The 23164-nt window shown below is 32.4% G+C and overlaps 1 pseudogene across 1 annotated transcript; it reads right to left on the bottom strand.

Annotated features, from left to right (window-relative positions):
• Window positions 1–13159: 13159 nt before the first annotated feature.
• On the bottom strand, window positions 13160–20687 carry LOC100794577 (uncharacterized; annotated as a pseudogene). Its single transcript, XR_419397.4, has 4 exons — window positions 20492–20687; window positions 19649–19687; window positions 13732–14947; window positions 13160–13571 (listed from the first exon to the last, which is right to left on the bottom strand). The product of XR_419397.4 is annotated as an uncharacterized protein (transcript).
• Between the last annotated feature and the right edge of the window lie 2477 nt (window positions 20688–23164).

Raw genomic sequence — 23164 nt, 5'->3', positions numbered from 1 at the left:
GTTTGAGGTGTCAGAGTTTTAAGAATCACATAGTCAAATTCTCGGTCTTTTGGAGGTGAAAAGGGTGTAAGTAAAGGTTAGGGTGTTTGATTTTAATGGTTGGTCATTTGGTTGTTGGTTGAGATTTAGATTCAGACTTAGAGTCTAGATCCTTCCTGTTTTGGGTGATTCTAGGGTTTGAGGGTTTAGGATCTTAGAATGGTTGAGGTTTTAGCTTTATGGTTGTGACAAAAAGGTTAAGTTCAGATGAAAGTGGATGATCTTTTCTCTTGGTGGGTAGTTTAGGTCTAGGTTGGTTGGTCTAAGGTCTGGCTTACTCCCCCTATGTCTGTAGAGACAAAGCTTCAAACTCAAGATCAACAAGTTGATCCTGAGTACCCACTGCCTGTCTTACCACAAACTATGGTTCCTCCTTTGGTTCCTTCTTGACCTTTTCTTGATATGTTTTTTAGCATATTCTAGGAATTTGTCAATAATCCCCATCTTCACAAAGGTCACTCCCTTGAACTGTGAATCTCCAGCAGATGCTTCCATGTCAGACACATTCACTCTAGCAAACTCATAATTTGAGCGAATAACATTCTAAAGGGAATAAGGTTCTTCTTCACCTTGGGGTTGAACTTGTCCTTGAAGGCCTGTATACAATAGAAGAAAATGATTTCAAGAAGATTCACCTTCTCTCCTACCATGACCTTGTACATGCAGATTCACCTTCTCACGACCCTAGTCTAGAAATTACCATGTTAAACAAGAAATTGTGAATCAGTCTGCACATGTAGGTCAGATTAGCAGTTCTAAGAAAATTGATCATCGTCTTCTTATCATCTGTTACAAGTCATGGACTACCATAAAGAATAATATCCATGATCTTTTGAGTTATCTCCTTCTTTAATCCTTGTCAAAAACCAGACCTTCTTCAACACATCCAAACACAACAGCGATGGTTGCTAGCAAGATCACTATTTCCTTCCCTTTGACGATGCCTTTGATGTTGACATCATTCTACCTTGCATTCCCTAAACAAGGCGTATGGACCATAATGCCATGAATTTAATTTTTCAAGAAAGACAGCCCACCCAACACAATCTAACAGTCCTTTGATAGGGAAACCCTCTTCTTCAAGGTTTTGAGTGATCACCCATCATCCAAGAATCAAAGAATCCAATGGCCAGACATTATTGGCTTCTTCTTTAGTATTAATTCCTGGAATCACAACAATTTTACTCCTCTTTGGTGTCATTGTTTCACAAAGATTAAAACTTTTTGAAAGCATAGATGAGATTTTTGAATGTTTGAGTTCTCAGACGCAAGCAAACACACAAATATCTCTGAAAGTTCAAGATTTCAAAAAGAATTTCTTGAATACTCACCATAGCCTTTTATATGTTTGAATGAGAATCATAATAGTTCAAATCACATATAATGTTTTTTGAAAACTATTTTTTAATCATGGCAAAAAGGATGGCACATGTATTTTAAGAGAAAACAAAGGATTTTTATCTTTATGAACATGCTTTTTCTTTCATTTATACACTTGAACACACGATAGATCCAAAATATTTAAGAGAGACTTTGAGATTATGCCATCATCTGAGATAGTGTAGCATATCTCTTTAGTCTGATCAACTAACCATTTTCAAATGTCCCCTTATACAAATTAATCGATCTTTAAGCAAAGACTTAGTAAAGATATGAGCCCATTGTTCATTTATATATACAAACTTTATGCCAAAAACACATTTTTGTACATAATAATGAATGAAAGATATATTATCTCTATATGTTTAGCCTTTGAACAATGTATGAGATTTTTAAACAGATTGATTGAACTAGTATTGTCACAATATACCAGTATATTGTTCTCCAAACTAGAGTAATCCTCTAACTGATACTTTACCTATAACAATTGTGAGAAACAACTTGCAGCAGACACATACTTAGCCTCTTTTGTGGATAAAGCGATGGAGTTCTACTTCTTACTTGCCCAAGATATCAAACAAGGTCCAATCTAATGTCGTCCACCACTTGTTCTTTTTCATTCAACTTTATCTCCTACATAGTCTGCATCTCAATATCTTACTAACCTGAAATCTTGATTTTTTTTATAGAACAAACTTTTGTTAGTAGTATCTACTAGTAGACATGGCAACGAAACTTGTACCTGTGGATACCCGTCCTGACTTTGACAGGGAATACTTGAGTTGATCGGGTAGGGGTTCGGGTTCGGGTTCGAGTTTTCCCTGATAACCAAAAGCGAGGACATGTATGAGTATGGGATTACTGATATTTGCCCCAACCCTGAGCCCGAACCTGCCTTGCCACTTAAGAAATAACATAAAAAAAGTAAAAAACCCTATATATATATATATATATATATATATATATATATATATATATATATATATATGAAACCTAATTTCTAAAACCTAAAAGTTGTCTGCAACACCGTGCTTCCTCACTCGTTTCTCTACCTCTCTCACTCTAAAACGACCGTCCTCAATCTTTTCTCCTCCCTTCTATCACTGATGCGACGAAGTCCTCTCCCTTAAAGCCTACCTTCTCAGTCGAAGGTCGAAGCCTCACATTCTCTCAATCGAAGGTATTTCCCTTTTTTTTTCCTTTTCTCTCTATCAAGATATTCAATCAAATAAAAGGATGATGGCACAAGTGAATGCCAATATTTGGTTAGTAATATGTCATGGTATATCCTACATTTGATAGAATTCAAACTTCTTGTGACTCTGAATTTGAATCACCATCATATTGGAACTTGAGATTTTCCATGCATGATTTGATTTGATCAGCAATAGAAATTAGTTTCTTCAATGGGGCATGTAGATGGAAGTTGCATATTGGCCATGTTGATTAGATCTTTACTGCTATTTGCAAGCACATGCTTCTTGTCATCCATACATAGGCATTTTACTTTATAAAGTCTATTGTACAATTTCACTACTTTTAGGCATTTGTACTTGTATATGAATTTTGGGAAGATTTTAAAGGTTCTTGATTCACCTATTTCCATAGATTTTTTTCTAAATAGATCATTATTTTCTAATATAGAGATGGCCAATATTCTCAAATCTTAAGTTGTATATGCAGAATAACTATGCCACTAAAAGAAAGTATGTAGAATTGTATAGATCATTAAGTATACCATAGAAATGTAGTTATGTGAATTTTGAAATAATATTTGCAAACATGGAATTATTCAATCAAGATAAGTATGTTCCACATCATTTAGTGAGTTCTATATAAGTTTTGCTTAATAGTAAGGAGTGTCTTTAAAAAAATATTAGGAAGTGTGTTGGTAGCATTTTTCTTCTGCAAAAAGAAGTTAGTATATGTTGAGTATTCTCTCATGTATACTTAGTGAGATTGTGATTGTCTCTGCCTAGAAATCAAGGCTATTTTAGCAAAGTGAAAAGTAAGTTTGAATTCAATCTTGGAATCTTTGCAGTTTATGCTAATCTCTCAATCATGAAACAAAGGAATGAATATTTAATAACCTTGCTATCAAGGTCAGTAAAAGGCATAAGAGAACTGTATTTTAATTTTTAAGTCCTAAACCAATACTAAAAGCATTGTATGTTTGGTAATTTTGAAACCTCAACCCATATATAAAATGGACTATTGGTCTTTTTCAGCCAGTGTTGGCACACTCATATAGTCATATGCTTGTTTGAGTGGTAAAATTGCAAAACATTGTTATTTTTCTTTCTTTTTTTCTCTCTTCACACACATTACTTTTGTAGCCCCTTTATTGTAGTTGGATGAATCAACGTTTCTTGATAACATTAAATTTGTTGCTTGTGTCATTACCCTTTCATTTGATTGACTCTATGTCATGGTATATCTTGCATTCAATGGCATGGTTTTTAGTATAATTTAATAATTTATCACCCTCGTCCCTCTCTTTTGTTTGCAAGTGAATGCCAGATATTGTTTTCTTCTCAATATTGATTTTTTTTTTCATTTTTTTAGTTTCCTTAACTAGTGTCTTTACAATAATAGGTAGCATGTACAATCGCGTCGGATGATCAATATTGTTGAAAAGTTATTTTATGGAATATATAGGATTAGAGGGAAGCATTTGAGCTGTAAGTATGATATTATAACATATTACTATCATAGTGTTATTATATAGTAATAAAAAATGACAAGGTATAAATAAATATTGTTTGGATCCTAGAAATTTCTTGCATTGAGAGGGGCATCTAAAATAGCAGTTGTGTCTTACAAGAAATTATAATTGTTTGTAACTATTGAATTGTTCCTGTAGTGCAATTTGTATTATAGAATCATACATACAGCAGACAGGGAGCAGGATTAAAAAGACAGATTCCTGGATTTGGCTATGAAAGAGAATAAGAGGTTTCCAGGTAAAATCATAGAACATCAGAGCATAATAGGGGAGAAAATTAGTTGGAAATATGTCCTTAGTTAATGGACATTACTAGTTTGTAGTTCCTACCTCACATATTAGTTAAGATGAATTCTCAATGTAAACGGTAGACTAATTTATTTTTATTTTTTTTTTGCAATATGGATATACAACCAATTGGACTGAAAAAATGTACACGATCTGTTCAAATGCACAGATAAATATACAACCAATTTATTGATTATGTATCACACTATTGTTATACATATATTTTTTCCTTTTTTTATTCTAATATCATAACATGAATTAACATACTTAGTTTTTCAAGAACACATGATAGAAAATATGCAAACTGAAGAACCAAGTTCACACCAACCAACTCCACAATCTTCACACCATCCTACTCCACCATCTTCACACCAACCAACTCCAGTAGAAAGTTCTATCGGTACAACTGAAGGTCCTAATAATGAACCTATGCAACAACCACCTAACATGGAGGTAGGTGATCATGTTGCATCATCAACAAAAACTGGAGGAGGGAGGCTCAAAAGTATTGTGTGGAACCATTTTGATAAGATTAAAACTACTGATGGGCAAGACAAGGCCTAATGTAAATAGTGCAAAAAGCTTCTCGGGGGAGCATCAAAGAATGAAACAAAACATTTGCATGCCCATATGGAGAAATGCATTTAGAAAAGGTTACATGACAAAGGGAAGGGGCAAACATTTCTTATTCCTACGGTTACACAAGGTAGACAAGAATTGACTACTAGAAGTTATAATGAAGAAAATGTGTTAGTCGTCTTTTACGACTAACTTTTGTATAGAAAAGTTTTCAAAAATGTATATATTTCTCCCAATTTATGGTTCTTTTTGGTAGGATTGTAAATATTTCTTTTTTAGTTTTTATATTTTCTTAGTAGAAGCTTTCCATATGAATATAATGTAAATTTCACTTCAATTCCAGGTAAAAAGGAGAAAAATTTGAAGGTGCAAAAGCTGTTGTCTCGCTAAGCCTAGACCGTGTGCTTAGCGAGACTTAACCACTAAGCAAAGACATCAGCCGCTTAGCGAGTGAGATGAATATTGAAGAGAATCTGCCATGTCATCACGCGCTCAGCGTGTCAGCAGTTCGTTCAGCGAGAAGGTTGTCTCTTCTGCGCTTAGCGCGAGAAAGGCGCTAACATCTCACTTACTCGCGCTAAGCACGCCTTCGCGGAAAAAAAAAGCCCTTTTTAAGCCTGAATTGCGGAAAATGAAGAGAGAGGTTTGAATAGACTACGTGAGCCTAGTGCTGAACAAAGAACAGAGGAAAAGCTAAGCAAGGAAGAAAAAGGCCATAACTTTTAGGTAGATTTTAGGTTTAGGAGTGATTCCTAGGTTCCTAGAGGTGGAGGAGACATCCCCATTGCTTTGTAATCTGGTATTTTCTCTGAAACCCTTCTCCTATTTGTGAAAGGTACTCCCTTGTAATGGAGGGCTAAAATCCTTTGTTGGGAAATTCTATTGAGTACTTGATATAAATATTATTACTATCTATTTGAAGTTGTTTTTATGTGTTCAATGTTTCTATTTGTGCTTATGTTATGCATGTTTATGGCTTGATCGCCCATTTGTGTGTAAGGTTAGGAGCTTTAGCATTGGAAAATGTATTGCATCCTTAGAACTGGATAGGACAGGGCTAGGTTATCGAACTGCCGGACATAGAGTATGGTAATTTAGTTTTTATCATGTTGTAACTGTAATGTTTTTCGGTTAGGCTAAGTTCAACAAGAGATATCTGCGAACGAAGTTTAATTTCAATTAGGCCAAACTCACGAGACATCGGTGTTTGGTATTTGTGCCTTCAGCATAGAACACAAAAATAATTTCAAGTAGAGAAAAACCCTAATAGCATCAAGTATCTCAGTAGAAGTACCCAATGCTTTTACATATCTCTTTTTACACTCACTTGCTCGCAATTATTGCTTTTAATTAGAATAGAATTACTTCTGTTTTTACTTCATGATAATCAATTCTTTACTCAAATGCCTATTTACTGAATGATGTTTTGCCAAGTAAAACAAGTTTCCTGAGTTCGATACTCGGTTCACACCGTTTTAATTATTTACTTGACGACTCGATGCACTTGCTGTTGGATCAAGTGGCCTCAGAATAATTAAGAAGGAAGGTTGAATTAATTATGAATGTGTCTTGACTAATCAAAAATTTATCCTTCTTAATATTACTGATTCAATTAGGCTTTTACTACTAAGTTAAGAAAGTAAAGAACAGAAATAAAAACATAACCAAAAGTAAAAGCGATAAATAAAAGTACACAGCGGAAATTAAAAAGTGTAGGAAAGAAGAAGATAAACACAAGATTTATACTGGCTCAGCCACTTGAACTGATCCACAAGAGATGTACCATCTCTTGTTCTCAGTATAACAATCCCCAAGTAGATGTACCCTCTACTTGTACCACAAACGATGTACCCTCCAATGTGTTGGGACAAAGAATTCTCAAGCGGTTAGTCCTTTGAATCTTTGTAAGGGGAAACAAAAGATATCTCAGGTGGTTAGTCCTTTGAGATATTTTGTTTAAGGGGAAGGGAAGAATCAAAAGAATTCTCAGGCGATTAGTCCTTTGAATTCTCTTGGAAAGAGAGAAGAGAGACACAAAAGAATTCAGGCGGTTAGTCCTTCTATTCTTTTTGCAAAGGGAGAAGTGAATGAAGAAGAATAGCACAAGTTTTTAATCAAAGAACTTTTCTTGAAAGAGAAAGAATTGAACAAAAACTTTTAGAAAGATGAAGAGAAATGAATCAGAAAGATCTATAGAAAAGCGTTGAAAGATTGTTTGAAAGATGTTGTGAAATTCATGCCATGGTCACATATTTATAATCTCTGGATGACTCAAGTTAAAGTTTGTGACTCTTGGCAATTTCTTTAAAACTAGCCACCTTTTAAAAATTGTGACTCTTTTGAAAACTAGTCACTTAAAAAGTTGTGACTTTTGAAAAAATCTTCAGAAACAAGTCACTTGAAGAATTATGACTTTTGGAAATTTATTTTTCGAAATCAGTCACTGGTAATCAATTACCATTAAGGTGTAATCGATTACACATCAACAGATATGACGTTTCATGTTTAAATTTTGAAAATCAAAACGTTTAGAACTCTGGTAATCGATTACAAGTATTGTGTAATCGATTACATAAGTTTAAAATGATTTAAAACTGTTTAAACACAAGTTGTGACTCTTGAAATTTGAAATCTAACGTTTTAAAACACTGGTAATCGATTACTACCTTCTGGTAATCGATTACCAGAGAGTAAAACTCTTTGGTAATGATTTTGTCAAAACTTCTTGTGCTACTCAATGTTTTGGAAAACTTTTTTAGTACTTATCTGGATTGAGTCTTCTCTTGATTCTTGAATCTTGAGTCTTGAATCTTGATCTTGATTATTCTTGAATCTTGATTCTTGAAACTTGATTCTTGAATCTTGAATCTTAATTCTTGAAACTTGATTCTTGAATCTTGAATCTTGATTCTTGAAACTTGATTCTTGAATCTTTGGAATTTGCTTAGCTCTTGATTCTTTGGCATCATCAAAATAACCTTGGAAGGCATTACTTCCACACTTGCCGGTTAGATTTCACATCCACAAAAACAAGTAGTACCAAGATGTGAACAAAATGAAAGCAAGGATCTTGCATGTGCTATTATCATGCATGAATATCCACTTTCAATAGTGAATCATGTTTGGTTTAGAAGACTTTTAGCTACACTCCAACCTCAATTTCAATGTCCTTCGCGAAACACTGTAAAAAAAAGATTTTCAATGTTTATGACTTTGAAAAATCAAATGTTATGAAGTTGTTGGATACAAATGAAGGAATAGCAGCAATTACATCAGATATGTGGACTGCAAGCAACCAAAAGAAAAGGTATATGGTTGTCACAACTCATTACATTGACAACTCATGGACTTTGCAAAGTCGCATTTTAAGGTACTAGCAACATTCTTAATTTTATAGCTTGCCAATATATTGTGTTGGATATTTTTTAGAATTTTTTGTGTTAGATATTTTTGTGTTGATATATTGTGTTAGATCTTTTTGCATGAAAATGTGATTAAGCTATTTATTGTTATATACTAGGTTCATTTATGTTCCTTCACCTCACACAAGTGAAAGGCTTTGCAATGCATTAGTTGAGTGTTTGCTGGATTGGAACATTAATACAAAATTGTCCACTATCACTTTGGATAATTGTAATACAAATGATTGCATGATTGACAAAATCAAGGATAAGTTGCAGTTAGACACTTTAACTAACGAAAGAGTGTTTCTTCACATGCGTTGTTGTGCACATTTCTGAAATTTGATAGTAAAAGATTGTTTAGGAGTTGTGAAGGATGGAGTGGAAAAAATTCAAGATAGTGTAGCATATTGGATTGCAACACCTAAAAGGTTGGAAAAATTTCAAGAAACTGCTAAACAATTGTGAATGCCTTGCACCAAAAAGTTGAGTTTGGATTGTCCAACTAAATGGAATTCAACTTACAAGATGCTTGATGTTGCAATATCATATAAGGATGTGTTTTCCTAATTAAAGTAGTGTGAAATTCAATACTCTTGTTTTCCAAGCGATTCACAATCAGAATTTGCAAAGGAAGTCTATGCGAGGTTGGCCATATTTAATGATACTACAGAAATGATTTTTGGCACAAAATATCCAACTGCTAACATTTATTTTCCTCAAATTTGTGACATTGAGATGGTTTTATCTGAATGGGCCAATTCCCCAAATGAAGTGATTCAAAAAATGGTAGAAAAGATGTTAGACAAATTTGATTCTTATTGGAGTGTCATTCATTTGATCATGGGAGTTACTACTATTTTAGATCCAAGATACAAAATGGAGTTACTTGAGTTTTACTTTGAATCAATTTACCCCTTGGATTTTTTTTTGTGATCATGGGAGTTGCTACTATTTTAGATCCAAGATACAAAATGGAGTTACTTGAGTTTTACTTTGAATCAATTTACCCCTTGGATTTCTTTCCACAAGTTAATAGGATCCGAAACTTGTGTTATGATTTGGTTTTGAAATATCAAGCCAAAGAGCATGAAGATTTTACTAGTTCTTTTCGATCGTCAGATTTTGTTAGTGATGGACTAAGTAAATTGTGTGATTATGATAGATACATTGAAAGAAAGAAAGAGGCAAGCACTTCAACTATGAAAACAGAGTTGGATCATTACTTAGAGGAGGAAGTTTTACCAAGAAGTTCAGATTTTGATATCTTAATATGGTGAAAATTGAATGAGTTAAAGTATCCAACACTACAAGCAATTGCAAGGGATGTGTTAACTATTCCGATCTCCACTATAGCTTCTGAATCAACATTTGGTATTGGAGGTCAGATATTAACTCCCCATCGTAGCCGACTTCATTATACTACTTTAGAAGCTTTGATTTGTTCTAAAAGTTGGTTATGGAATTTAGAAAATGCAGGTAAAATTCCAAATGCTTATGTGATACTTTATGAATTGCTTATATTTTTAAAACTTATAAATTGTTATTTATTATTTTATATTTATTATTTGTAGGTTCTAGAGCAATTGAAGAATCAACTTTTACCGATGAGATTGAATCAGATGATGAAGGTATATTCACTTTTAGTTGTTCTAAAAAAATTTAATATTATTATTCATATCTAATTTTTCAAATTTTTCAAAATATAGGTGGATCTTTGGTTAGTAACATTACTCAACATTTGCAAGATTAGTAGATATTATTGTTGATCGGTAAAGTAATAATTATACTTATTTACTAATGTGATGTTTGATTTTAAGATTTGAAACAAGATCTAAAATATGAAGTTTGATTTTATAAACACCAGGTTGAGGAAGAAATGTTGGCGGCATCTTTGGTGAAGTTGGTGGTTATTTTGATGATGAACATTGTTTTTATTTTTTAGTTATTTCTAATTTGGTGTAATTTGAACTTATGAACATTGGGTTAGTGTCTTTGATTTTGAGTTATGTTGTTTAGTATTTGGTGTATTTTTTTTACCTTAAAAAACAATGGAATCACGGAAGACAAATGTGTTAGTCTTAATTTTATTTATTCCTTGTTAATTTTATTTTAGAATTTTTAATTAATTTAATATTCTTTTTTTGATGATTTTTGAAGACAAATGTGTTGCAATGAATTTATTGATATATAAGTAGTTAAAAATAAATGTGTAATAATCAATTTATATTTTCTAAAATTAGATTTTTAATATTTTTTTACAAAAAAAAAATACTAATTTGAATCAGGTACGAGACAGGGACGAGGATACCCGATACCCAACAGGTACGAGGATGAGGTAATAAATTTTAACATGTTGGGTATCAGGGACGGGTACGAGAATAAGTTGGGGAGTCGAGGTCTAGTCATCATCTGTCGGTGCTTCATCTATCGTCGTAGGTTCTATTTAAAACACAAGAGCGCATGACACAACATCATTGAGTGATGATTTGGTTTTGACTCCTTCAGTCTGATCTTCAATGATCTGGTCTTAAGGGTGACAGTTAACAAATTTCTAGTCCTTAGTCTAAGGTTGTTGACTTGATGATTCTCCAGACTAAGGAGGAATTTCATCATATTATTTCACTTTTTCCATCTTGGGTACAACAGACGAACCAATCTACACATCTGCAAAATCATCCTCAAGAAGTTATTGCTTCCTATCAGTTATTAGACCATCATTGAACGTAACATGAATAGATTCTTGCACAACTAGAGTTCTTGAGTTAAACACTTTGAAAGCTTTATATGTGTTAGAATATCTCAGAAAGATTCCTTTATTCACCTTTGAATCAAACTTTACAAGTTGATCTTTGGTGTTAAGGCTAAAACACTCACATCTAAATGAATGAAAGTAAGAAATATTAGGTCTTCTTCCTCTCCATAGTTCATAAGGAATCTTTTTTATCAATGGTCTTATGAATATTCTCTTTTAAACATAGCAAGTTGTGTTTAGTAATTCTTCTCAAAAGTGTTTAGGAAGTGAGTTTTTGCCTAACATGGTCCTAGTCATTTTTTGCATAATTCTGTTTTTCCTTTCAATTATCCTTTTTTTAGGTGTTCTCGGTGAAGAGACGTTGTGGAAAATACAATTCCTTTCACAAAATGATTTAAACTCAACATTCTCAAACTCAATTCCATGATCACTTTTGATAGAAGAAATACAAAAACATTTTCTAATTTGAACTTTCATACAAAATATCTCAAAGACCTTGAAAGACTCATGTTTATGTGCAAGGAAGTAAATCCATGTATATCTTGAATAATCATCAACTATAACAAAGTCATATTTCTTACCTCCAATACTCAATATTTGAGTTGGTCCAAATAGATTTATGTGCAATAGTTGTAATGATCTAGTAGTAGAAACAACATCTTTAGATTTAAAAGAAGTTTTGATTTGTTTCCCTTGTTGACATGTTTCGCAGAGATGATGAGTTTTTCAACAAATCTTAAGTAATCCTTTCACTAAATCCATTTTAGATAGTTTTGAAATATGTTTCAAATTGACATGCCCAATTTTTGTGTCAAATCCATCTATCATCTTCTCTAGAGAGCAAGCACATTACATTCTGTTTTCTTAGACACGTAAGATAAATCTCATACAAATTGTATCGTCTATCAGTAAAAAAATAACTTGTCATCTTTTGTCTTGGGGATGTTGACGAAATTTTAAAAAACATGGTTAAAGTATTAGAACTTTCCAAAAACTTTCAAATGCTTACTAGTCGAACATAGACTTTCTTTGAGACCATCGATGACCTTTATGTAATATTGGGAACAATCTCTATATAATTGAATGCCTAACCCCAAAACTTTTCCAAAAAGGACTCCAAACCAAAAATCCAAATTGAAAAAACCTAGACCAAACCCCCAAAACACAGAACCTTAGGCACACACAAAATTCAAAACCCTAAAATGCATAGTCACAAAAAGAATACTACATAGAACCGCACCTGATATCCTGCTATGTGTGGCACAAAAGGAAGATGTCGCAATGGAAGTCATTGTCAGGGTTCACATGTATGACAGGGACAACATCAAGCGCGTGACAAGGGGGCAAGCGATGATCTTGGAGAAGGTGGGGAGGACAAGTTTGAAAAGGAGTTGGTTCCATGATAAACATCCATCAGATGAGGTCTTGATTACAACAGATTAGGGGAGGAAGTTCAAAAATTAAAAACAAGAAAGTGAAAACCCTGTTTTTAAAAAAACTAGAGGTGTTTTAAAATTAATTATAAAAAAAATCAAATTTTATTTCAAAGCCAAAAACCAATAACTTGCGACCACCCCAACCGAGCCATGTAAAAAGACTATCTTCTATAAATTGAGATGACTGAACCAAAGTGGAGAGATCAAATGGACTTCTCAGTGAGAACTTCAAATGTTTTTAATTTTTTATTCTCAGATAAATCCTTGCTAGGAGACAATCCTATTTGAGATGCTATGAGACACTAAATATGAACATCCTTTTCAATAATAATTCAAACCTTGGTTCGCCACATTGGGTAAAAAGGGTAAATTAAACTTCTGGAATTCTCTATACATACGTCCCATGGACCTCAGGGAACAAAACAATCACAAATATATAATACTGTTTAAAATCAAAAACTAGATAAGCAGTAAATACAACAGTAAATAACAAATGTAACAATAGCACCACAAAGCACCCAATGCAATTAACAGCCTGATAAAATGGATTGAAACATTAAATTAAAGTTTTGGATAATAATCGATTGCTAGGAAAGTAATTAACATCCGACTTGAAGGTATGGTCTATAATGTAAAAACATAAATATAACTATAACAAGCTACCTTTTCTCCACAAAACTCAATAAGGCTTGCAAGTTTAAATTATTTAAGATCCTTGAGACTAGAACTAAAAACTAAATATTTCACCATGCCAGATAAATACCTACTTTATGACAGATAAATCTGCTGGCACAATAGCTTCTAATGATAAAAATTTATAAATCAGGCATTCAATGCTCAGAAAGGCTTTGTTGATTGAACGTTCCACCATCTTCAAGTCCAGTTCCTAAATTCCTTATATCATCCAACTTGTTTCCAGATCCTAGCTCTGCTGCTATGGTGGATGCCTGGTTCTCTGTTTTGTTATGCTGCAAAACCTTGTTAAATTATAGCACATTAATACATATATGTCATGGTTTAGGTACATAGCATACTAAAGGGTAACAAAGAGTGGGTTTCTTCCATCACCCCCAAATTCTCACCACTTACGTGACTAACAAATATAAATAAGTCAAAGCTTTATTTTACCTGCAAAAGCTCATTCACTCTGCCAGTTTCAGTATAGTCTGCAGGTTTGGGAGCAGATGTGGAGCTTTCCTGAGGTAGAGACTGTACAGCTTGAAGAGGCTTAATCAAGATGGGTTGATCCATCTCATTAACTTTGTCTTCCTGCCTACAGCTTGGATACTTCACTACTGTATTGTCACCTGACTTACTGTTGTCAGTCTCGGTATCCATTGCATCTGACGGAGCTTGGATCCTCTTAACAACTTCAGTAACCAGTTGCTCAAAAGGCATGCCAGGCATTCTCATAGATTTAGCTTGATCTTCATTCAACACATTGGATGAAGATTGATTATGTGGTGAAACACCTTCACTTTGCACACTGCTTGGCAATAAATTCTGGCTGGTTTGAGTGAGAGAGACGAGTGCATGGCTTCCATCTACAGGAATTTCTTTGGCAGCAATCACTCCGCTCCCTAGAGAAACTTGGGTCTTGACTTGTGATGGTTGATTAGAAACTGGCACTCCATTTGAAAAATTATTAGGCTGGAGCAGAACAGGCACCACATTACCTCTGGGTAGTTGATGAGTGATCTGGCCCGTCACAGAAGGCACACTCTTTCCGGTAGAGGCAACTAAGTTACTAGAACTGACAGCTCCTCTAGGTACCTGAGGGACAGATGGTGAGCCATTCATTGCGAGAGTTTCAACTCTATGAACATTCACAGGCTGTTCATTCCTTTCCTTTGGGAGAGGAGTCTGAACCTGAGCAGCTCTTGAGGGGAAGGAAACTTCATTTCTTTGGATCATTGGAACACTTGGAGCAACATCATTATCAGGTGAAATAGGAACGTATCGTCCAGGCTTGAAGACTAGCCCCCTCAAAGTAGTATCAGAATCACCAACTCTAACGCTGAGCAAATATCCAGCATCAAATACAGCCTCGATTACACCAGAAACTACCTGGCCCACCAATTCATTATTTGAATGATTATCTTGACCCCTTTGAAGCTGTTGATTTCCATTAACCCCTTCAAATCCAGGAGGTACTGGAGCTTGTTCCGCACGAACAGGATTCTGCCTTTTATTTTGACTAACTAGGATATAGGAACTCTCCTCTGAATCTGGCTTTGGGTATTTCCGTGGACGACCACGTTTGCGCTTCAAAGGCACCTCTCCTGAACCATCTGGAGTGTTATTTTGGTTTTGTTGGTCCATCTTATTTATGTTACTCCGGTGTCTACATAAGGGGACAAAAGTGTATAAGCTTAAAAAAAAAACAGACAGTATATAGCTTACTTGGAGTATATTTAAACTCAGCATGATAGAATTAATATTTTCTCAATAAGACAACAAGCAAGAAAATTTTTGAAGTCTGCTTGATAGTGATTAACCCACCTCCTCAAAACACTCACATCATAAAACAATTTATGACAGAACTAGCAAATTGTTTACTGTTATTAAATACTACCTCCGGTCCTATATATAAGAAACAAAAGACAACATTTTCTTGGTGCTAATTATAAGAAACATAGGACTACTTTATTGATAAATTTCCTTTTTACCCCTAATGATTACTCTATTTTCCCCATGAAAGTGGGTGCATTTATTGAACTATTAACAAAACAAGACACATTCATTGGTTGAAAAATTATCTTTTATAAAATAATCATATCTTAAATCATTTAATGTCATGGGTAGTCTTGGAATAAAATTTAAATTTATGACAAACTAACTAATCTAACTACTTTTATTGGTTTTGATGAATTAGGTAATTGTTTTTTATATATAAGACCAGAGGTAGTATAATCTAAGATTATTGCCAGACAATTTGGTGACAAACCTAAGTAACATGGTTGCTTGAGATGGTGTATATCACAATACAAGATATCTAATACAGCATAACTTCTTTCTAAATAGTTTCTTTTATAAACAAGAATTTAGAGTTGTTATTCCTGTTTGGATAAATTTCTCCATAAGCACTTCTAGGAGACAAAAGTAAGAAGGAAAAATGAAATGAACTTCTCCATAAACTAAAATTATTAGCTTAAGTATAAGCTAATTTGTAGAAGTGTTCATGTTAGCTTCTCTAAAAGATAATTTTTAATTTATGTATAAGCTAATTTTAGCTTATAGAGAAGCTTATTTTATTTTTCCTTCTTATTTTCTTCTTCTAAAAGTGTTTATGGAGAAGTTTGTCCAAACAGACCCTAAATGCATAACTACAAAGCCATATTTCAAAAATATATAGTTAGTGTATCAAAGTTTCAAATTTTGAAATCTAAACTTAAAAGTTGGATAAAATATGTTTTTAGCCTCTATACTTTCATATCGTGCAATTTAATCCCTGAACATTGTAAAAAAATGCATTTTCAGTCCCTCTTCACAACCGAAGTTATAAAAGTGCAGAAATTGGGGAGTAAGCCCAGGGCCTAAAAACACTTTTTTTATAAAGTTCAAGGACTAAATTGCACGATATGAAAATTCAAGGACTAAACAAGATTCAACAAAACTATAGGAACTGAAAACATATTTTACCCTTGAAAGTTTGTACATTTGTTCCAAAACTGTTGCTACACAAGAAAGAAAAAGAGCAGTGAAAGTCAAAGAGTCTAGAGGTTTTATATTTTTCATCAAGAGTCGCTTGGTATGGAGATTGGACAACAGACACAATTTATGTTGATTTATCCTCTTATTAGCAGGAATTGAAAGAAAAAAGGAGCAAATTATATTAAATGAAACTCATCATAAACTAATTAAAAGTACAAAACGAAGAAGTGATTGCAAAAAGTAAATTGAAAAATGCCTTAATAGGGATTAGCTCATATAACTTGTACGACTAAACAAGCCAAGCATAAACGGCAGATCTTAATGTACAAAATCTAACAACATGACAATAAAAAATCCAAAGTAGAAAAAGAATGTAACGTAATAAGAATGGATGGCTAGTCAATTATCTTATACGTTGAAAAATTATAGAGAGAAGAGTGATGAAGACAGAGAGAATGAGACAATGTAAATGGGATGTAAGATGAAATGTATGTTTCCTCTAGCCCGCTGATGTATTTATACTCAAGGAAAGGGTATAAGATGAGGGATATATTTTCTTTTATACATTCATTTTTTATCTTATCTTGTCTCATACAACGACTTATCCAATGCAACATTATCATTTCCACAACCATATTTGATACTATTGTTGGCCCTTTACCATCTAGCATTTAGTACCATATAACCCCAATCATGACCATAACAATAGTCTTATCTCACTAGATGAGGTCCGCTACATGGATCACATGATGTCATTAGACCTGACCAAAACCAAATTTTCAGGAATATTATTCGGCATGAGATCCATTTTAATAATTTTCTCTAACGCTCTTCTTTGTCTCCCTCTATACTTGTTCATAGGGCTAAAAATCATGCAATCTACTCCCTACATCGATGCCTCCAGTGGCCTTTTTTGCACATATCCAAACAATATTATTAGAGCCTTACAATTGATGATTAGAATCATACAATCCAATGCAATTTGACTAACTATCAATTTGTATCAGAAGATACATCCCAAATGACTTTGAATCTTCCAATACATGAATGAATCATTGCAATTTCATGTCATCACATGATATGAATGAATCAGACAATTCACCAATTCTCATGAAAGAAATTGTAAAGTCATATAAGCTTAAATTGATAAGGTGAAAAGGAATTGAATAAGCACTTATGAATTTATCCTATTTGATTATTGCACTACTTTATTTGTCAATCATTCAATGCATGATCTCTATTTGGTTGATTCATTGTTTCAATTCCGTTCTTCCAAAATAGAGACTTCACAAACTCAGATATAACCAGCGTTATCAATGGAGGATGGCAAATCATGGCAGCCAACATTAAGAAAACTAAAAAAGAGGACGAGCCCTTAAAAACCATGAGGCCCATGTGAGCAAAAGCGAAGAATAAATAGATGGTTAACAAAACTAAATAAATGAAAAGAATAAGTGAAGAACTAAAAAAGTATTTTTTTAAAACAAAAAAAAAAATCACCAAAGAGAAGGTCATCGATGTACGGAGGTTGCCAAAGGACAAAGGTTGAGGGTGTACCACGGACAGAGGATGGCAAACGATGGACACCGTGGTCGCTTAGAGGAAGCTCATCATCCACCATGGCACCACTATTTGATAACACTAGATATAACTAATAATTTTGTTTTATGAGACTTAAGGTTAAGTTGTTTTATCTATTTCTAGTTTAAAACTATTACACTGAACACTATATGTATCATTTATATGATATATTTTAAGTTACTTTTCCTTGTCTATAAATCTTAACAATTCAATACTATGAGATTACATATATGATTATGATTCAGAAATTAACTTGGCAATTCACGATTTGAATCTCAATTAGATAACCTTAGTCCAAACTACCTTTACCGATTTTCAAACATCTTTTCCATGATAGGTGTCACACCATATATCTCTTCATATACAATTAATCCTTTTCTTGTGTGTTCTTGTGGGGCATCTTAACATATTCATTTATGCTACTCCCACTCTTTTTTCCTATTGTCCCTTTCAAACTCTAAATCCCCAAAAAAGGATTATAGCATTAAATTCATTTTGAACTTTGGTTACATGGAATTAAGTGGAGAGCTCATATCCATAGTTCATATAACATTTTATTTGCACTAATTTGAGTGAAGAGCTCATATCCATAGTTCACAATATATGATTATATGCTCCCTAACCACCTGTAATTGGCCGCAAGCTATACCTAAATTTCAGAAGATCCACTCCTCATATAAAGTTTAAAAAGATGCATCCATGATATTATTGGGAGTACTGTGACTAGGAATATTATTCCCATCCAATTTCTCCGATATCAAATGCGAAAAATCTTTTGCATTTGCAGTGGAAGAAGCAGCAGTGACCAGTGTAGCTCTGTTCACCGGTATCGCAGTTTAACCAGTGTATCGGTGTTCACCGGCGGTGGTGGAGGAGGAGGATTAGAAGAGGAAGACATGAAAATATTATAGGATTCCTACCCTTTGAAATGGGAATAGAAAGAGGAGGAAACATGCAATCTAGATTCCTTGAAATAAACAATGTCTGAGAGAATATTTGTTTATATAATTGTACCAAACATGGGAATGTTACATTCCTAGACTCACACTCCTGGGAATAAAAATTTGTATGACTTGAAACAAACACACTCAAAAGGGACTTTATGATTAATTTAAAACTAATTTTTCAAATGATAATATTGTAGCAGAAATTTATAATACATAATTGTTGAGCCACAACAAAGGATGGAAATATTCCAGATATTTTTTCCCCGGTAATTGAACCCATTAACAGTTAAAAATTTAGACAACTATACAGTTCTTAAACGTTATTTGAATCAGCATACCACTGACTAAACCCAAGACACCTATAAATTTTTTGTTTTCGTGTGTCAGACTGGAAACTACGAATAAAATAGCATAGAGCATCACACTAAAGCTTCATAGATGTACATGATAATATATTTAATTGAAGATAGATAGAATTCATATTTCAATAGTGAGTATGTTTCTAAACAAGGTTTTTAGCATAGACAGCCAAAATATGATAAACTAAAAATAAATAAAAAAATAGAGATCGGATTTTCTTAGGGAGTTTAATTTTTTTTTAGAATGGATAAGACTGTCAAAATCCTATATTCAATTGTCAATCACTCAATCTCATAGAAGAGTTCCTTCCTATTTTGCCCAAAACTTAACAAAAAGACAAGCTTCAAGCAATAGAATAGGAAACAGTCAATTTTTACAAGAGCAAATCTGGCCTTAAAAAGGGATTGGGTATACAACACATCCATATGCAAATCAAACTCAAAACACACAAATGGTAATTCATTAAAAAAATTGTAAAGGAGAAAAGTTTATGTTCATCAGACCTCTTTCAGTGTTGTAACCTTGGCAGCAAAAACGAACACCTGCAATAAAGTTTTAAAAAAAACCAGTAGAAAAAAAGGCTAAATCCCATAATCATGAAGAACAAGCAAATTAACACTAACACATACTCAAAAAAAAAAAAAAAAAAAACCGCAACCACACCAAAGAATTGAATATTCCGATTAGAATAAACTATCAATCTCCACGTCAAAAAAAAAAAAAACTATCAATCTCATCACTAAAGTATTTCTCTCTCTCCTCAGTGGTCCCTAGAGTAAACAAATTATATAAGTAATCACAAATTAGTGCCCGGACGTTGAATAAATACATTACCGCAAGGACTAAATTGATGGATATTTAATAATTTAAGGACTACTTAAAGGACTATTTAGGAGGGAGGGTGATACTTGAAGGACCAAATTGATGGTTTGCCCATTCCAATAATAATCTGTATAGCAAAATCCAAGGACATATAACCTTTTAAAAAAAAATCCTTTTTCATTTCAATTTTTCCTTCCAGAAACCGATCAAAATTTCAACTCAGGAAAACAAAACCAAGAAAAAAAAAAAAAAAGATGACTTTGTTTGATCAAAACTCCCCAAAGAAAAAAGCTCATTACCCTTTAATTTTTTTCATCCAAGGGTTTAAACCTCACCCTAAGGAAACAAAATGCAATTTTTTTCCATCCCCCATTTAAATTATTTTCTCTTCAATTTCCAAAATCAATCAAAGAAAAGTCCGTAACATGGGTTGCATCCGAAAAACAAGAAAAAGTGAAAAAACCAACATGCAAGAGCTAAATTAACAAAATTTAGAGACAGAAAAAGAAAGAGAAAGAGATTACAGTGTTGAGAACAACGAAGGTTGTGTTGAGATTCAGATTCAGAGACTTGAGATTCGATTTTACAGAAACACGCACGCACGAAGAAGAAGAATGAGGAAGTGAAAGCTATTTAGACGGAGAGAACGAGGTGGCGCAGTGTAAGAGAGTGCAATGTCACACACGAACTCACGCTCACGCACACGGAGTGCTACCGCATCAAGCTGTTATGAAATGTCTCGTAACGGTGCTGTGAGGATATGACACGTGTCCAATTGAGTGGGTCCAGTGACTGTGATTGTGAACGTGCTACAGGTGGCACTATGGACTGCTGACTTTCCTAGTCTGGTGTCATGGGTGATGAATTTGGCATTGTACTGATAATAATAAATGAAGAATATAGGCAATAAACTTTTTATTTAATATTTATAACGTTCAAAATAAAATCATATGCTTTCATATATCTTTTTATTTATTTTTTATTGAGATATATCATTATTATTATTAAATTAAATTTATTTAAAATTTTATTAATTTAATGAGATTCTTTGAATAAAAAGTAAATATCATATAATCTAATAAAATATATGCAAATTTTACCGGATAAAAATATGACATTAATGCTTTTTTAAATTATTGTTTCAAGAGAGAATAAAAAAGAAAATGAAAGAAAATTTTCCTTTTTAGCAATTCAAAATAAATATATATGTTAACATCATTTTAATTTGAGTCTTGGTGACATATAAATTTAGGTCAAATTTTTTAAATTACTTTAAAGAAACAAAACTAAAAAATGAATATATCAAATTAAATACTTCTTTAAAATTTTGAAAATTTGTAACTGAAAACATTTTAAATACTTATTTAAATATATCACATTGAATTTAGGTCAAAATTTTGAGATAATTTATTAAATAAGTTATATAAAAAAATTAAAAACTAATTAATGAAAAATTATATTTTAAGTCATTTAAAATTTAAATTTAATAAGAAATTTGTTTAACAATAATGATATTATTTTGATAATATTTTAAAATTTAATGATTATTAATATATTTAAAATTGCATGCATAAGGGACAACCCCAGCCTAGTCTCCTCTTGACTGAGATGTGGATTTAAATGTCAGATTATTTTAGACTTGAAGATTATATTAAATTATGTATACGTAGATTTGATGTTTTAAAATTTAAAGAAAAATATATTAATTAATGTCATTCTGATTTTTTATTTGTGGCACATTAATTTTTATAAATTAAAAAAAATATTTTGGTATGGATTCCATACTAAAGTAATAAAGCTTTTACCATTTTCATGTTACAATTTTTTAAAACAATATTATCGCTATGACATATTGAATAGTGCACTTGATTTGATTGGTATTGCATACTTTATATCAATGGTCACAAAATATAATAATTAATAGAGTAAATTATATGATATTTTCTAAAGATCTCCAAAATTATATGATATTATAATAAAAATGTTTTTTAAAAGAATCTCTTGATACAATAGTAAATAACATAATTATATATTTTAATTTATTAATATTTATTAAGTTGATCTATTTATTTTATGAAAATTTTATCTATTTAATAAATATTTATTAACTTTATTTATTTATTTCAATTGGTATTTTATTAGAAATTAGAAAGTTTAAGCATTAGATGAGTGACCTTAATAACTTAAGAGAAGTGAATTAAGTTTTAAAATTTTTCCGTAACAAACTTTAACCCCTTTTAAATGATAGACTTAGAATGCAGAAGAAATGTGCAAGACAAAATTGATTGTAATAAAAATAATTGAGATGAGATAAGAAAGAAATGCAAACTCAATTTATGATATTGGTTCAGTCACTTCCCGTGACTACGTATGGTCACTATTATATCTTTAACCTTTAAGACTTTGAACACACCTTGGATCTCTAGTATTCAATATTCTTACAATCCAAGAGACAATCAGTTTCTTTATTACAACTGAGTTTATGAGATCAACAAAAAGATTTCTCTCCTTAAGAGAGATGATACGAATTGAAATAGATTTGCACGTGTTTGGCATTGTGTCTTTTCAAAATAGTTTGAAGAGATGTGTATTTTCAAAAGAATTTTCAGAAATTCTCTCACGGGTAATCGATGACACAATTATATTTTGAATGGTCATGACTTTTCAATTTAAATTTTAGGAGTTTCGTTACTAGTAATCGATTACAAACATCTGGTAATCGATTACAAATTTTAAAATTCAATTTTCAAAACCCTTTTAAAAAGCTTATTTTCAAATTTGTCTCTAGTAATCAATTACACTAACTGATAATCGATTACCAGTGTCATTGATGACTTGGAAACAATTTGTTTTGAGGCAAAAACCAATTAACCAAGTGAAATTGTTTGAGGCCTTATTTTTTTCTTGATCTTGTTTGTTTGACCTTAAATTAATCTTGAAGTAATATTTAACTTTTGAATATTTGTTGAAACAACCTTGTTTGATTTTACTTTGACATCATCAAAACTCTCTATTATTACATTCATATTCTCCCCTTTTGTATGATGACAATTATTATCGAATGAATTCTTTTCGACATCATCAAAACCTACATGATTCACAGAAATAGTATAATAAGGAATGACTTGACAACTATGGGACTTATAATTAATTAATATAGCATGAGATGTGAATTTTGAAATTATTTTTTATACTAA

The sequence above is a fragment of the Glycine max genome, chromosome 18, assembly GCF_000004515.6.
Source record: "Glycine max cultivar Williams 82 chromosome 18, Glycine_max_v4.0, whole genome shotgun sequence".
Lineage (NCBI taxonomy): Eukaryota > Viridiplantae > Streptophyta > Magnoliopsida > Fabales > Fabaceae > Glycine > Glycine max.
The sequence above is the reverse complement of the archived record's forward strand: the minus strand, read 5'-3'. Positions and strand labels throughout refer to the sequence as shown.